The following is a 17,303-nucleotide window of genomic DNA, read 5'->3' as shown; positions in this document are numbered from 1 at the left end:
GTGTGAGGCAACTTTTGCATGTGTTGCAACTTTTGTGCATGTGGCAATTTTTCCGCGTGTGCAAGTTTTGCGTGTGGCGAGTTTTCCATGAGGTGAGTTTTGCACGTGTGGTGAGTTTTGCATGTGGAGAGTTTTGCGCATGGCGAGTTTTGAGCGGCGACTTTTGTGTTTCAACTTTTATGTGGCGAGGTTGGTGTATGTGTGGTGAAATGTGCACTGAGGGTGGTATATGTGTTCGAGCACGTGGTAGTGTGTGGCGCATTTTGTGTGTGTGTTCATATCCCCGTGGTGGTCTGGTGATTATCCCATGTTGGGGCCCCACCTTAGCAACTGTACAGTATATACTCTTTGGCGCCATTGCTCTCATTCTTTAAGTCCCCCTTGTTCACATCTGGCAGCTGTTAATTTGCCTCCAACACTTTTCCTTTCATTTTTTCCCCATTATGTAGATAGGGGCAAAATTGTTTGGTGAATTGGAAAGCGCGGGGTTAAAATTTCACTTCACAACATTGCTTTGACGCTCTCGGGGTCCAGACGTGTGACTGTGCACAATTTTGTGCCTGTAGCTGCGATGCCGCCAACACTTTTCCTTTCACTTTTTCCCCATTATGTAGATAGGGGCAAAATTGTTTGGTGAATTGGAAAGCGCGGGGTTAAAATTTCACCTCACAACATAGCCTATGACGCTCGCGGGGTCCAGACGTGTGACTGTGCAAAATTTTGTGGCTGTAGCTGCGATGGTTCAGATGCCAATCCCGGACATACACACATACACACATTCAGCTTTATATATTAGATGTATAAATACAGTGATAGCAGTGTAGACTCATAACAAACAACTGAAAGTGTTATAGCAGAACTTGTGCTGAGCTTTATTGTTCTACTAATACTACAGTTCTATTCACCAGAGTTGTCACTCAAGGAAGAGAGCCCATCCTGCTAGAAATCAGGAAGAAAGAAAACTATAAGGAGATCGAATGAAAATACCCATTTAACTTGTCGTTATTAGCATATTCTCCTTGTTCTCTCCAACACATGGTTTGGCTCTTTTGGCTTCTTCTTCACCTTCAAAGAGGCCAAAAAAAGCAAAACCCTCGGTTGAACGGGATGCTGAGCGCATGGTTTTGTTTTCTGAAATTGGATTATCACAATGTGCTGACCATCTTATGCTCTTTTTGAGTACGCTATTTGCATTTTAAAATTAAAAAAAATCAATGATTGGTTTCACACTATGTTTTGGCTACTCTGATAAATAAGGAATAACCTCTTTCATTTCATAAGGAACAGCTTGGGAAAGGAGAACAACTCCCAAGTGAAAAGCCGCAAACCAACATCTATCCTAATGGATGCAGTCTGATTCGAAGAACTACTTGGTTAAAGTCTAATGAAATTTCTCAGGCTATAACAAAAGAAAACAGAATGATTTCAGCATGTTGGCATTTTTTTTGTTATTTAATGGCCCCCACACACATTGGACTAAATTCGGTAAAGCCTGCCGATTTCAGCAAGATCGACAGAGAGTGTCTATGGACATCTCCTGACACTTCTTCTGTATCAACCAACCTGTTGGATTTTCAATGGCGGATTATTATGTTCTCTAGGAGATAAGCCGTTGCCAAAGTAGTCTGACAATGTACAGTATATTGCAAACAGAAAACAGGAGAGCTCAGTTGAGCCGAGAGCTGCTGTGTACAGTGGAGTCAGAAGACATAGCTGTCGGCTAATGTGTATATCGGCCTTTAGTGTTAGCTTGTCGAAGGTAGTTTTGTTAAAGCAGTTTCCTCGGAATTATAAAAATTATATGATGACAGAAAAAAATAATAATAAATATTACTTAAAAAAATCTAATATCTCACCTTATAAGAGGTTCCTGCCAGTCTTAGTGACTTCTACCATCAACTTTATATATGTTTTTGTTTGTTTCAAAATAGAACTGGGTAACATGACCCTCCTCTTCTCCTCTCACAGCATTAGTACTCAGATATTGAGGGAGAGATATTGCAGCAGCATCCCCTCCTCTACTCCAGCCAGTCTTGAGTTCAGTGTTTTACCTGATAATAATTGGAGCTAAGAGGTTTCTGAACATTCATAAAGAGCCCAGAGACAGAGAAAGGCGAACTACAGGAAGCATTAAAGCAAGGAAAATGACACATTCCCTTAATAAGATGTAAGGTGTTTAATATTTACATATTCCAACATATCGTAATATTATTCAGCGGGGTTTGCCTTAAAGATATTGTCCATTACTCAGACAACCCCCTCTGAATTCTTGTTTCCCCCAGTAAAATAATAACATTGATACTCCCTTCTGGTTCTGGCGCTGTTTCAGCGGTGTCGGCACTGGCTCCAGCAGGGCTTGTGTGACATTGTTATATCATGTGATCCCAGCGGCCAATCAGTGATGGCTTCACTCTCCTCTCCTTCGGACAAATCAAGACATCTGGAGAAAGTGAGAGCTGTGGCTGCTCTCTCACCTCCTCAAGGATGTCAATTACAGACATAGAACAGGAGAGTGAAGCCAGCGCTGATTGGCCATGGTGATTGATTTGTCACGCGAGCCTCGAGAGAGCCAGTCCTGACATTGCTGAAACAGTGCTGGCACCGGAGGTGAGTTTGAGTGTTATTATTTTACCTTGGGGAAAACATAGGGATTCAGAAGCGGTTTTCTGTGTAGTTAACAACCCCTTTAACTATAATAATACTAATTCAGAGCAAAAATTACATAAATATAAGTAATTGCAATAATACACAAGTAAATTAAACCCATTTGGATTACATGCAATAATATAAGCATATTATCCCCACTATTTCTACTAACAATCCCTAATATTTCAATGGAGATCAAATCCCTACTTAATAGATCATATTGTACAAAATCCTCTTACCACGTAGTATCTCTTCTTTTATGTCTGCCATAATTATATTTGCTATTTAGATGACCTTTATATGAGTAAAATGGAAGAGGGAAATGATGCATAGAAATGTGGATAAATATAGCATTAGTCATCACAGAGGAGGAGAATGCTAATCTACAGTGTGTTTACTTAAAGCAAATTACATGATATATGAGCTGATATTACAAGGGTCCTCATTAGTGAGTGACAGGTGCAATTCTGTCTAGATAAAAAGATACAGAATGACACTGTGAAATTATGAGAAATGATCTGTGCTGTTCACAGTCATTATCGCTCTCATCTCTTCATCATATTTACAGATTTTATAACTAAAGATATTACAGCACTTTCCAATAAGTGTCTTTTTGGAGAGATGATGGGTCCAACTAGACCATAAAGAGATCACAGAGAGGGGTCTTATTCCTTCTAAAATATAATTGTCAAGGTTTCATCACTGAGTATGGTCTAGGAATGCTGTTAGTGACAGCTCAGTCGCCCTGGGATCTGTGGTGTGCTGGATTATGGGGTTTGTGAGTGACAGTCCAGTTATCCAATCAAATCTGATCCTGGGGTGTGCTGGGATGTCAGCATTTTGATTAACAGCCCTGCAGTTCAATCTGGTCCAGTCAGCGGGTGTTTCCAGAGGTGTCTCCCAACCTTTAATGATTTGCAAGGTATTTAATTGGCATACAGTGAGCAGCAGGTTGTCAGTTGGAGCTTTGCTATTGCTAGGTCTGTTTGCTTGCGCTTTGTCTGACTTCTGATCTTGCTGATGCCCATGGATTTGTTATGACTATCCTTGTGAATTATCCATTCTGCTTTTGATGCTTTCAGAGTTCAGGTATCTGACCCCAGACTCGGCCTCTGACTATCCATTTGTTGTTCTTCCTAATTTTGATGTACTCTCTTGGCATTTAACCCTGGACTGTTACTTGACCACGACTTAGTCCTACCCTTCTGTACTATGAGCCCTCCTAGTATCTGACCTTGGGCCACCTGACCACTATGTCTCACGGCTTGAGTATGAGTATTCAGCGGCACAATAACAGATTGCTCTGCTCTGGCATATTTGGCCACCAATGCATTACATGGCTCCCTGCTGTGGAAGAAAAGTGTGGCCAAGTGTAGTTTTCTCTGATAATAATTGATCACTGGCAAACAATAAAAAGTGCAGTAATGGATAACGCTTTTGCAAGTAGAGATGAGTTTAACCTAAGCTGGGTATCCATATTCAGTGGCGTAGTGTGAGTTGCCAGCACCCAAGTAATAATGACCAGAAGTACACCCATTAAACAAATCATGCTCTAAGTAACCACTTAAGCTGTGCCGTGCGGTGAGAGGGCGTCATGTGGAGATTTTCTGCAAAAGAGCAGAGAAGATGGAAGTCTGTAGAGACGGCTGTGGATGAGAAAACTCATCATGGGGTCTGGACAAGATGAAGAAAAGAAGAACAGCTCCAGAGACGACGTCATCTATAAGATACTTCAGACGGAACCTGAAAACCCATCTCTTCAGGAAAGCCTACAGCCTGCAATAATCATTCTGCTGCCTCATCAACCACCCGAGCTGCCGCCTCACCAACCACCTGAGCTGCCGCACCCCCGACCTTCTGTCTCTTCCCCAGTATCCCATAGAATGTAAGTCCGCAAGGACAGGGTCCTCTCCCCTCTGTACCAGTCTGTCATCATAAATTTGTGTACTGTAAATAATATCTATAACCCTGTATGTAACCCCTTTCTCATGTACAGCACCATGGAATTAATGGTGCTATATAAATAAATAATAATAATAATAATAATAATAATAATAAAATAAATAATGACCACAGATTGCCCCATTTAGAGAGTATTAATAATTTTTCACCTTATTCACCTAATTCAAGTGGGTGTGTCTTTTTCTCTCCTGCACACAGAAAGGGCTGGTACTTTTGCCACAATACTGACATCTTGTAGTCAGGCTCGGACTGGCACTCAGGGGAACAGGTGAATTCCCCGGTGGGCCACTGTGAAGGAGTAATCCACTTAGACCCACAAGACGAGCAGCAGTGGAGTCAATACATTTGATTTACTACAGTATGTAGAGACAAAAGCTATGTTCACATGTTGCGTTTTTGCATTTTATTTTAAACAAATTAAAAACGGCTTTTTACAGTACCAGCAAAAGCTATGAGCTTTCAGAAATCTCATGCACACAATTGTTTTTTCTTTCCCTGTCTGGATTAGAAAAATGCAGCATTTTTTTAAAATCTGCAGCATGTCAATTATTTCAGTGTTTTTACAGTGTTTACGTCATGACTCTGTTGTTGGGTGTCCCTGGACCCGGGGTTCCTTTCCTGTCCCTAATGCTAGGGGCGCCTTAGCTTGCCTTGTTCCCTGGATTGCTTCTGATGGTGAAGATGCTAGGGTCACGTACCTTGCCTTAGCTCTTGAATCCACCCTCATTCTGTACTCTTCCCCCACCAAGGGAAGAGGGTAGTAATAGTGTACCATAATACACCAACCAGACTAAAAAGGTAATATGAACAGAGGTAATGAAAATACCAAACATGCAAATATACTGACACATATAACAGAGGAATGCACCAGGTAGTGGTAGATTGGTCTAAACCAAAGTAGGAGAAGAAAGGCAATTATCACACTCTCAAAACCTAGCAAAAGTCTCAGATAAATTCACCAACCGCCTACTGCTATAAACCAACAACCACCTCTAGCCATGCAGCATAAGCTATCTCTGACAATGAGTGCTAGCTAGTAGTGATGAGCGAATTTGTTCGAAAAAACGCTCAACAAACATATATTCGGCATGAATATGGCAGATTCAGATTCGTGATTGGAAACAAGAGCAAAATTTAATAAAATCTAAAAAAAAAATAACATTCGTTAAAAAGTGCGGGAAAATATTTGCGTTGCCATTAAAGTATTTTCAGCACTTTGGCTACGATAATGGTGGTTTATCATGTTTGTGGCGCACGTGTTCGATAAGGGGTTTGCAGAGCTCAGAGTAGCGGCGTGCTTGTAAACTGTATTTTTTTTTTTTTTCTAACTTTAGGTATGCACATTGCGGCTAGCAAATCAAGCCAAAGAAAACATCCACAATGTCCTGACACAACGGCTTGTGTCATTGGCTGCTGAAATCACATGTCCCTCCACATACAAAGAGTGGACATCTTGTTTTAGTGCCATTTTGACACTGTAGCAGTGCAGAGAGGCTGCTCCTGATGCTGGCAGTGTTAGCAGCTAGATTATATGGTAGTTATCTAGGCGGTTGTTTCTTAGTCAGATAGTTTAACTAAGGCTAGTTTCACACTAGCGTTAACTGCAATACGTCGCAAATGCGTCGTTTTGCCGAAAATACGCATCCAGCAAAAGTTCTTGCTGGATGCGTTTTTTCATCATAGACTAACATTAGCGACGCATTAGCGACGCATTTGCGACGCATTGCCAAACGTCGCGTCCGTTTTGCGACGCTTGGGCGTGTGGTAGCGGACCGTCGGGAAAAAAAAACCTTACATGTAACGTTTTTTGCTCCCGACGGTCCGCTTTTTCCGACCGCGCATGCGCGGCCGGAACTCCGCCCACACCTCCCCGCACTTCCCCGCACCTCACAATGGGGCAGCGGATGCGTGGGAAAAATGCATCCGCTGCCCCCGTTGTGCGGCGGGGACAACGCTAGCGTCGGGGACCTCGGCCCGACGCACGGCGATGGGCCGAGCCCGACGCTAGTGTGAAAGTAGCCTAAGTAGTGTCCTGTGTGGCTGTGAAGTCGACCTTCCAGCATTTTTTGTTGTTGCCATTACTGTGGTCCACAGACAAAGACATTAGGGCACATTTCATACAAGTGTGTTGTGCACTGCTTGTATTGTTTTCCATGCAGGAGCATACCATTCTAAATCTTATTTTTTCACTAGCTAAATGTGAAACAGCATGCCATATCCCACCTTGTTATTTAGTGCTGTGGTGACATTGTTCTGGGATTTGAGCTGTTGTGCATAAAAAAATATTTTTTGGGGCAGTTGCTACTGTGATTCACCATTTCTCACCTTGATATTTAGTGGCGGTGAAATTCCACAGTATGCATAGCTCATGCACATTAAAAAATAAATTATAATTTTTTCTGTGGGTAAACGTGATGCAACCTGCCATATCCCAGGTTGTAATTTTTGGGGGTTGAAATTAAGCTGTGTGCAAACCTCATGCACATAAAAAAAAAGTTCTGTTGCAAAACATAATACAGCCTACCATATCCCACATTCTAATGGTGTGGCAGTAAAACTGTTGTGTGTGCATAGCTATTGTACATAAAAAAAAAAATAGTTTTACAACAGGATAAATCTGATTTTGAAATTCTTTGTAGCATCTATTCTATGTTATATAGGCCTCAACCACAGGCCCCAAAAAAAAATTTCTGTCACTAACGTCATACAGTAGGGGATATCTCCCTTTCAAATTGTTTGCAGCATCTAATCAACTAATCAATGTTATGAAGGCCTCATCCACAGGCCCAAAAATATTTCTTGTGTTACTGACGTCATACAGTAGGGGACACCTCACTTTCAAATTTTTTGTAGCATCTAGTCAATGTTATACATGCCTCATCCACAGGTCCCCCAAAAATTATTCTCTTACTAATGCCATACAGTAGGGGACATCTCACTTTCAATCTGTTTGCAGCATCTAGTCTATGTAATAGAAGCCTCATCCACAGGCTGAAAAATATTTATTGTGTTACTAACGTCATAGAGTAGGGGATATCTCACTTTCAAATTGTTTGTAGCATCTAGTCTACGTTATCGAGGCCTCATCCACAGGCCCCCCCAAAAATTCTTCTGTTACTAAAGAAAAGAGCATGTGCTCGAGTGGATGGCAAGTACAGTCCACAGATGTGGCACCCAAATTACCCTTGCTTCCCTCCGCATCACAACTCTCCAACCGTTCAACTGACTGTAGATAACCACAGATGGGTGAATCTGAAGAGCTGTTCACACATTCTATGCCATGGTCATCAGAAGTGTACTCAAAAGCTTCACAGAGTAAAGAGGAAGAAAGCTGCACTGATGCCCAAATTTTTTTAAACTTGGATCCAGGGCAAGACGAAGAAGGGTCCGAGCAGCTTCTTGATCCTCATGGCCAGACGATACCCACTGGGGAAGAGGTGATCCTGATGAGGTTATGTTGTGCCAAATGTCGCAGATATGTAGTGATGCAGCCACGACAAGCAGTGTATCCTCAGCCACAACTGTGGCTGTGACCAGCAGCATTCGCGGGTCTGCAGCTTGCATGGGTGGCAAGGGTTGCCTAGCCTGAGCCTTTTTTGACACCACAAAGGATGAACCAACTCATGTAATCTGCCAACTTTGCAAAAAAACTGAATAGAGAGAAAATGTGCAATCATTTGACTGCTTTATATATGAACCTTCATATGTGCAATCAACATGCATTACTCTTGGAATCCCACTGTGCTAAAATGTGGACCAGAGTACATAAACAACCATCAGCCAACTCCATGAATTGCATCTGCAGCTTCTTCCTCCTCCTCTGTTACCATGCCAAATATTGTGCCGCAGGCCTCCAAACGCAGAATCTCGGGTTCTTTACCGGCCGCTCCAGTCACACTGACTGAGAGCCCATCAGCTGTAATGGAAGTGGACATGCCTGCTGTTTTTGACCAATCTCAGAAAACGAGCACACCACAATTTTCTCAATCCACCGTAACATCTCCACCTGCACCTCCCTCACAGTCCAGCAGTTTGTCCGGTTTACCATACCCCACCCTCTCTCATCACTGCAGCCAGCCCACGGCCCCGCAGTTGTGGTCATGTAAAAGATTGTTTCCTCCTACACATGACAAAGCTAAGAGGTTGAACTTAACCATCTCCAGTCTGTTGGCCATGTAAATGCTGCCTTTCTGCCTGGTAAATATAGATGGATTCCGAAAGCTGATGGCCATTGCAGTACTCCAGTAACAGTTGACCAGTCGCCATTACTTTTCTAAGAAAGCAGTGCCTGCGCTATGCCAGCATGTCGCAGACAACATCACCCATTCCTTGGCTAAATCTATGTCTGCCAGGGTGCATTCACCACAGACACTTGGACAAGTAAGCATGGCCAATGGTGTTACAGCTCATTGACTGGGCACTGGATGAGTCTGCTGGCTGTGGGGGCAGGCGCTGCTCCACAAGTCTTGGAATCCCCAAGGCTTGCAGGACAAACCTCAATATTTCACACTTCCTCCACTGCTTCTGCTTCCTCCACCTCCTCTAAGGCAACCAGGTCTCACCGCAATCAGGCAGTGTTAAAATTGATATGCCTTGGGGAACGCAGATCGCAGTCATACAGCTAAAAAGTTGTGGACAGCTCTCAAGGCTGAGTTTGAGCAATGGCTGTCTCTGCCGAACCTGCACTCATGGAAGGCCATGTCCGATAACGGTGCAAACCTGATGTCATCCCTACAGCGAGGCAAGCTCACACATGTACCTTGCATGGCTCATGTCCTCAACCTGGTGATACAGCGTTTTCTCTGCCACTATCCTGGCCAAGGTGAGCTGCTGCAGAAAGCAAGGAAGCTGTGTGCTCACTTCCGCTGTTTGCGCCCCTCACGTCATCGACTTGCATTGATACAGAGATATTTGTCCATGCCAATTAACAGGTTGATATGTGATGTATCGACATGGTGGAATTACACTGCCCATGTTGCAGCAACTGTGGCAGCATCAGTCTGGGGCAACTTATTGCGATTGAAGTGCGCTGTGTGCCCAGGTCCCTGGTGCAGGGGTGCCGTCATGCAGAAGGAATGCACCCCTGCACACGGACCTGGGCACACATAGCGTTCCTTCACATCCAGTTCTTGTTAGAGAATGTTCTGATGAAGGTCCTATGATGGACCAAAAAGTTCAATTTTTTAAATTTTTTGTCTGGATGCACAATAAAAGGAGCTCCAATTCTTCACATACCGAATGTTAGGGGTCGAGTTCCTGCCTCCACACAGGGGGAATCTCGAGCCATCTCCACTGCGGTCTCCCATTCTTCTCCTGCCGCAATGGAGCCTGCTCAGCGGAGGCATCGGTCCCAGTGTCATGCTCAGTCTGACACTGTGTGAAGGGTTACTGCTGTCCTTCCAGCTTCTGCTATTGTGGCCAGTACTGGTCAGCAGCGAGCAGATGTCTTTGGAACTAAGTCCTACTTTTCCCCTTCTGAGCATGCCCAGGGTAAGATCTCTCATTGTAGATCAAGGGTCACATGCTCAGGTACTGCAGCAAATCTTATTGGTCCTCTAGGAAGGTCCTGAAGGTGTTCAACATCTGTGGCAGTCTCTCATTGGTCCTTCTAGGAAGGTCCTGTACTTGCTGCAGCTATAAGAAGTGCGCATGACCGCACAGCCATGCGCTAGTGTCAATTTATGTACGAGCTCAGCGCCAGTGTGATCATGTTTGTGTGTGTATTCAGGGACCTGGCTGAAATAAGCCCCTAGAATGCTGGCACCTCCGGTGAGGAGTTTGGTGTGTGTGTATGTTAGGGCTAGCAGAACGCACCAAATAATAGAAGCTTCACCCTGTGTGAAGGAAGCAAACCCTGTTGCGTCACAGGGCCGCGGTACCGCACCAAGAGCGCAAGCAAGGAGTCTCAGAACTCAATCCCAAGACACAGGATTTCAGTCCATATAGACCTCTTGCACTCGACACCGCAACTGGGGTGTCAGAGTGACAGAAATAATAATAAAGATGCACAAGAGTGCATGCGGTGCCGCACTGGCGGATGCCACTTACCACCCAGGCTTGGGTCAGGAAAGCGCTGTGAAAGCGCACAGCGCCGCACTGGCGGTCACAGCAATTAGACGCTGTTTTGTTTGTTACGTGCTGATGGCTAAGTCGGGCACTAGATAGCAATCATCCACCCTACGCGAGCAGTCATACACAAGGGAGGGGATAATTAATGAACGACTTTCACACATCAACAGACACACGTTTACAAGTTTACACCAGCGTATGGCCGTGCGGTCATGCGAACCTTTTATAGCTGCAGCCTGTACAGGACCTTCCCAGAAGGACCAATGGGAGGCTGACACAGAAGTTGAGCACCTTCAGGACATTCCTGGAGGACCAATGGGATCTGCTGCAGTATCTGAGCATGTGACCCTCGGTCTCCAACGGGAGATCTTGCCCTGGGCATGCTCAGAAGGGGAAAAGCAGGACTTAGTCCCAAAAGCGTCTGCTCGCCGCTGCCCAGCACTGGCTTCAATGGCAGAAGCTGGAAAAGCAGCAGTAACCCTATGCACAGAGTGAGACTGAGCAAGACGCTGGGACCGACATCTCTGCTGAGCAGACTCCACTGCGGCTGGAGAAGAATGGGAGACCGCAGCAGACATGGTTCGAGATTCCCCCTGTGCAGCAGCAGGAACTTGACTCCTAACATTACCCCCCCTCCTTGGGCCTCGCTACGCTCAAAGGCTGCAATGAGCAGCAGAGCCCGAATGTGCTCTACAGGTTCCCAGGTTCTGTCCTCAGGGCCGTGGCCCTTCCAGTCCTCCATATAGTATTTTTTGCCACGTACTACCTTGCACCCCACGATAGCATCACCTATTCACCTCGTACTCATCCGTGGATGAACCCGATGTCCCGGCAGATGACTCAGAAAACCGGGACATATAGACGGTCTTTAAGAGGGAAACGTGGAAGGTGTCGGTGATACCAAGGCGTGGAGGAATAGCCAAACGGTAGACTACAGGGTTAACCTGTTCCAGAACTTTGAAAGGACCAATGTAGCGAGGCGCAAACTTGGTGGACTCAACTCGCAGCCTGATGTTACGGGCGGAGAGCCACACTAAGTCGCCAGGAGTGAAGGTCAGAGCGGGGCGCCGGTGAGCATCGGCAGAAACCCTCATTCTCTCCTTGGAAGCCCAAATGGCATCCTGTGTGCAGTCACAAATGTCACGTGCCTCCACTGCCCAGTCTGCCACCTTGAAATCAGTGGATGACACGAGCATGGGCACAGGGACACGCGGATGCTGGCTGTAATTAAGAAGAAAAGAAGTCTGCCCAGTGGAATCGGCTACGGCGTTGTTCAGAGGAAATTCTGCCCAAGGTAACAAAGATGCCCAGTCATCCTGCCTAGCAGAGACAAAATGTCGCAAATATGTCACCAGAGTCTGGTTGGTCCTCTCTACCAACCCATTCGTCTCGGGATGATATGCAGAGGAGAGATTTAGTTCTATTCTGAGTAAACGACAGAGCTCTCTCCAAAACCGAGACGCGAACTGGGGACCCCGGTCACTGACAATTTTGTCAGGCATGCCATGTAAATGAAAAATATGTCTAATGAACAACGCCGCCAAGGCCCGTGCAGAAGGTAACCGTGGAAGCGGCACCAAGTGCACCATCTTAGAGAAATGATCGGTGACAACCCAGATAACGGTGCAGTTATGAGACTTGGGTAAACCCACCACAAAGTCCATCCCGACCATCTCCCAGGGCCTGTCTGCCACCGGCAGGGGGAAAATTTGCCCAGCAGGCCGTTGCCGAGGAGACCGATTCTTGGCGCAGGAGACACATGCCCGAATATAGTCCCTGACGTCACAGGCCATATGCAGCCACCAGTACGTCCTCGCCAAAAGCTCAGATGTCCTCTTGGTCCCAAAATGTCCACCCACCCTGGACGAGTGAGCCCAAGAGAGAACCTCCGGTCGCAAATTAGATGGAACGAAAGTCTTGCCTGGGGGCACAGACTCTAGCGAAACCAGAGCCACAGTTCTCAGGCTCTCAGAAGGTACAATAAGTCAAGGCTCCTCCTCCTCAGATGACACTATGGAGCGAGAGAGAGCGTCGGCACGAATGTTCTTCTCCCCGGAGAGAAAATGGAGAGTAAAATGGAATCGGGAGAAGAACAGGGACCATCTAGCCTGGCGAGAATTCAGCCGCTGGGCCGTCTGTAAGTACACCAAGTTCTTGTGGTCTGTGAACACTTGGAAGGGAAAGCGAGCTCCCTCCAAGAGGTGTCTCCACTCTGAGAAAGCCAACTTCATGGCTAGCAACTCCCTGTCCCCGATGGAATAATTCCTCTCCGCTGGTGAAAAGGTCTTAGAGAAGAAGCAAGGATGCTTCCGACCTTGAGCATCCTTTTGGAAGAGGACTGCTCCAGCACCAACGGATGAGGCATCCACCTCCATAATTAATGGCTAATCTACATCGGGGCGATGTACACTCACCGGCCACTTTATTAGGTACACCATGCTAGTAACGGGTTGGACCCCCTTTTGCCTTCAGAACTGCCTCAATTCTTCGTGGCATAGATTCAACAAGGTGCTGGAAGCATTCCTCAGAGATTTTGGTCCATATTGACATGATGGCATCACACAGTTGCCGCAGATTTGTCAGCTGCACATCCCAAAGATGCTCCATACAAGGCAGGATGGATCCATGCTTTCATGTTGTTTACGCCAAATTCTGACCCTACCATCCGAATGTCGCAGCAGAAATCGAGACTCATCAGACCAAGCAACGTTTTTCCAATCTTCTACTGTCCAATTTCGATGAGCTTGTACAAATTGTAGCCTCAGTTTCCTGTTCTTAGCTGAAAGTAGTGGTACCCGGTGTGGTCTTCTGCTGCTGTAGCCCATCTGCCTCAAAGTTCGACGCACTGTGCATTCAGAGATGCTCTTAGGCCTACCTTGGTTGTAACGGGTGGCGATTTGAGTCACTGTTGCCTTTCTATCAGCTCGAACCAGTCTGCCCATTCTCCTCTGACCTCTGGCATCAACAAGGCATTTCCGCCCACAGAACTGCCGCTCACTGGATTTTTTTTCTTTTTTGGACCATTCTCTGTAAACCCTAGAGATGGTTGTGCGTGAAAATCCCAGTAGATCAGCAGTTTCTGAAATACTCAGACCAGCCCTTCTGGCACCAACAACCATGCCACGTTCAAAGGCACTCAAATCACCTTTCTTCCCCATACTGATGCTCGGTTTGAACTGCAGGAGATTGTCTTGACCATGTCTACATGCCTAAATGCACTGAGTTGCCGCCATGTGATTGGCTGATTAGAAATTAAGTGTTAACAAGAAGTTGGACAGGTGTACCTAATAAAGTGGCCGGTGAGTGTAGGATGGGAGCGCTAGCGAAGTGTGACTTAATCAAGAGAAAGGCCTTGGAGACCTCCTCTGACCACAACTTGGGATTTGCTCCCTTCTTGATGAGGGCAACCAAGGGAGCTACCAAAGTTGAGAAGTGGGGAATGAACTGGTGATAGTAATTAATAGTGTTGAGCATTCCGATACCGCAAGTATCGGGTATCGGCCGATACTTGCGGGTATCGGAATTCCGATACCGAGATCCGATACTTTTGTGGTATCGGGTATCGGTATCGAAACAACATTAATGTGTAAAATAAAGAATTAAAATAAAAAATATTGCTATACTCACCTCTCCGACGCAGCCTGGACCTCACCAAGGGAACCGGCAGCGTTCTTTGCTTAAAATGCGCGCGTTTACTTCCTTCCGTGACGTCACGGCTTGTGATTGGTCGCGTGCCGCCCATGTGGCCGCGACACAACCAATCACAGCAAGCCGTGACGTAATTTTCAGGTCCTCAATGCCTAATTCTAGACATTCATGATTTTAAAATTACGTTCCGGCTTGTGATTGGTCGCGTCGCGGTCACATGGGCGACGCGACCAATCACAAGCCGTGACGTCACGGGAGGCAGGAGACGCGCGCATTTTTAAAATTACGTCACGGCTTGTGATTGGTTGCGTGCCGCCCATGTGACCGCGACGCGACCAATCACAGCAAGCCGTGACGTAATTTCAGGTCCTGAATGCAGAAATAGGCATCAGGACCTGAAATTACGTCACGGCTTGCTGTGATTGGTCGCGTCGCGGTCACATGGGCGGCACGCAACCAATCACAAGCCGTGACGTAATTTTAAAAATGCGCGCGTCTCCTGCCTCCCGTGATGTCACGGCTTGTGATTGGTCGCGTCGCCCATGTGACCGCGACGCGACCAATCACAAGCCGGAACGTAATTTTAAAATCATGAATGCCTAGAATTAGGCATTGAGGACCTGAAAATTACGTCACGGCTTGCTGTGATTGGTCGCGTCGCGGCCACATGGGTGGCACGCGACCAATCACAAGCCGTGACGTCACGGAAGGAAGTAAAAGCGCGCATTTTAAGCAAACAACGCTGCCGGTTCCCTCGGTGGGGTCCAGGCTGCGTCGGAGAGGTGAGTATAGCAATATTTTTTATTTTAATTCTTTATTTTACACATTAATATGGATCCCAGGGCCTGAAGGAGAGTTTCCTCTCCTTCAGACCCTGGGAACCATCAGGAATACTGTCCGATACTTGAGTCCCATTGACTTGTATTGGTATCGGGTATCGGTATCGGATTAGATCCGATACTTTGCCGGTATCGGCCGATACTTTCCGATACCGATACTTTCAAGTATCGGACGGTATCGCTCAACACTAGTAATTAATGAACCCCATAAAGCGCTGCACCGCTTTGAGAGAATGGGGTTCCTGCCAGTCCATCACAGCCTGTAGCTTGGCAGGATCCATAACCAATCCCTGGGCAGAGATGATATAGCCAAGGAAAGGCAAGGACTCCTGCTCAAATACACACTTCTCCAACTTGGCATAGAGGGAGTTAGCCCGTAGGAGGTCGAAGACCTTGCAAACATCTCTCCGATGGGGGTCTATATCTGGAGAGTAGATGAGAATATCATCCAGATAAACTGCGACCGAGGTGGAAAACATATCCCGGAAGATGTCATTTACAAAGTCTTGGAAAACAGCTAGGGCATTACAGAGCCCGAAGGCCATCACCAGATATTCATAGTGCCCATCCCTGGTGTTAAAAGCCGTCTTCCATTCGCCCCCCTCACGGATGCGAATCAGGTTATAAGCACCCCGCAGATCTAATTTAGTAAATACCCTTGCTCCCCGTAGCCTATCAAAAAGCTCAGATATCAGGGGTAGTGGGTACTTATTTTTAACTGTGATGGCGTTAAGACCCATGTAGTCTATGCATGGATGCAGTTCTCCACTCTTCTTCTGTACGAAGAAGAACCCAGCTCCTGCAGGTGACACTGACTTCCTAATGAATCCTCTTGCCAGATTCTCTCGGATATACTGTGATATTGCCTCCATCTTCAGGAGAGACAAAGGATAGACTCGACCCCGGGGAGGCTCAGCACCAGGCAAGAGGTCAATAACACAGTCATAGGGGTGGTGAGGCAGAAGGGTAGAAGGGTTTACGCAGCCCTTTTGGAGAACACGTCCGCATAAGGCCAATATTGCTTGGGAAGAGAGGATAAAACTGCGGGTACCTCAGTAGTAGCAACCTGAACGCTCTCCCTCTGACATCTACCCCCACAAGATTCGCCCCATCCTAAAATTCTGCCTGTGGACCACTCGATATGAGGAGAGTGATACCGTAGCCAAGGCATCCCTAACAGGATCTCATCAATTCCCTCAGGAATGACGAGCAGAGATATAATCTCCTGATGAGATGGCGACATGGACAGAGTGAAAGGGATGGTCTGGTGTGTTATCTGTGAGGGCAGTGTTGACCCATTCACCACTCATACAGTTACTGGTTGAGCTAGCATTACCAGGGGTATTGCGTGACGTTGGGCGAAGGCAGAAGACATAAAATTGACCTCCGCCCCAGAATCCACGCAGAGCTCTACCGAGTGAGTGAATGAGCCTATTGTAATTGTCCCCTTAAAGGACAATTTGGAGGCAAATGTCGCCGTGTCTAGTGTACCTCCACCTACTACCACTAGACGCTGACGTTTCCTCGACCGCTGGGGACATCTGGTGGCAAGATGTCCTGACTGCTGGCAAACATGACAAACCTGGAGTGCACGAGCGGTCCAGGACTTAGATCCCGCTCGTGACTCTTCCATGGCCTCATGTGACTCAGGGGCCTGGACTGGAGATTCCAAAGGTTTGGCGAAGGTGGGAGCCAGCCAAAACCTCTGCCTACACTGGGTTCGCTCTAACCTCCGCTCGTGAAAACGGAGGTCAATACGAGTGGACACTGCTATTAACTCCTCCAGTGTGGCGGGAATCTCCCTAGTAGCCAGTGCATCCTTCATGTGGTCAGCCAGCCCCCTCCAAAATATCGGAATAAGGGCTTTATCCAACCACTCCAGGTCAGATGCTAGGGTGCGAAAGTGGACGGCAAAATGGCTTACCAAGGACGAGCCCTGAGTCAATGCCAACAGTTGGAGCGCCGTATCATGGGTGACACGAGGTCCTAAAAAGACCTGTTTCAGAGTGCTCAGGAACAATGAAGCACTCTGCACCACATGATCACCATGCTCCCACAGCGGCGTAGCCCACTCCAACGCCCTGTCCGACAGAAGAGACACAATAAACCCCACCTTAGCCCGCTCTGTAGGGAAACGAG

This window comes from Ranitomeya variabilis, chromosome 2, assembly GCF_051348905.1.
Source record: "Ranitomeya variabilis isolate aRanVar5 chromosome 2, aRanVar5.hap1, whole genome shotgun sequence".
NCBI classification, from domain to species: domain Eukaryota; kingdom Metazoa; phylum Chordata; class Amphibia; order Anura; family Dendrobatidae; genus Ranitomeya; species Ranitomeya variabilis.
This window is presented reverse-complemented; position numbering follows the sequence as displayed.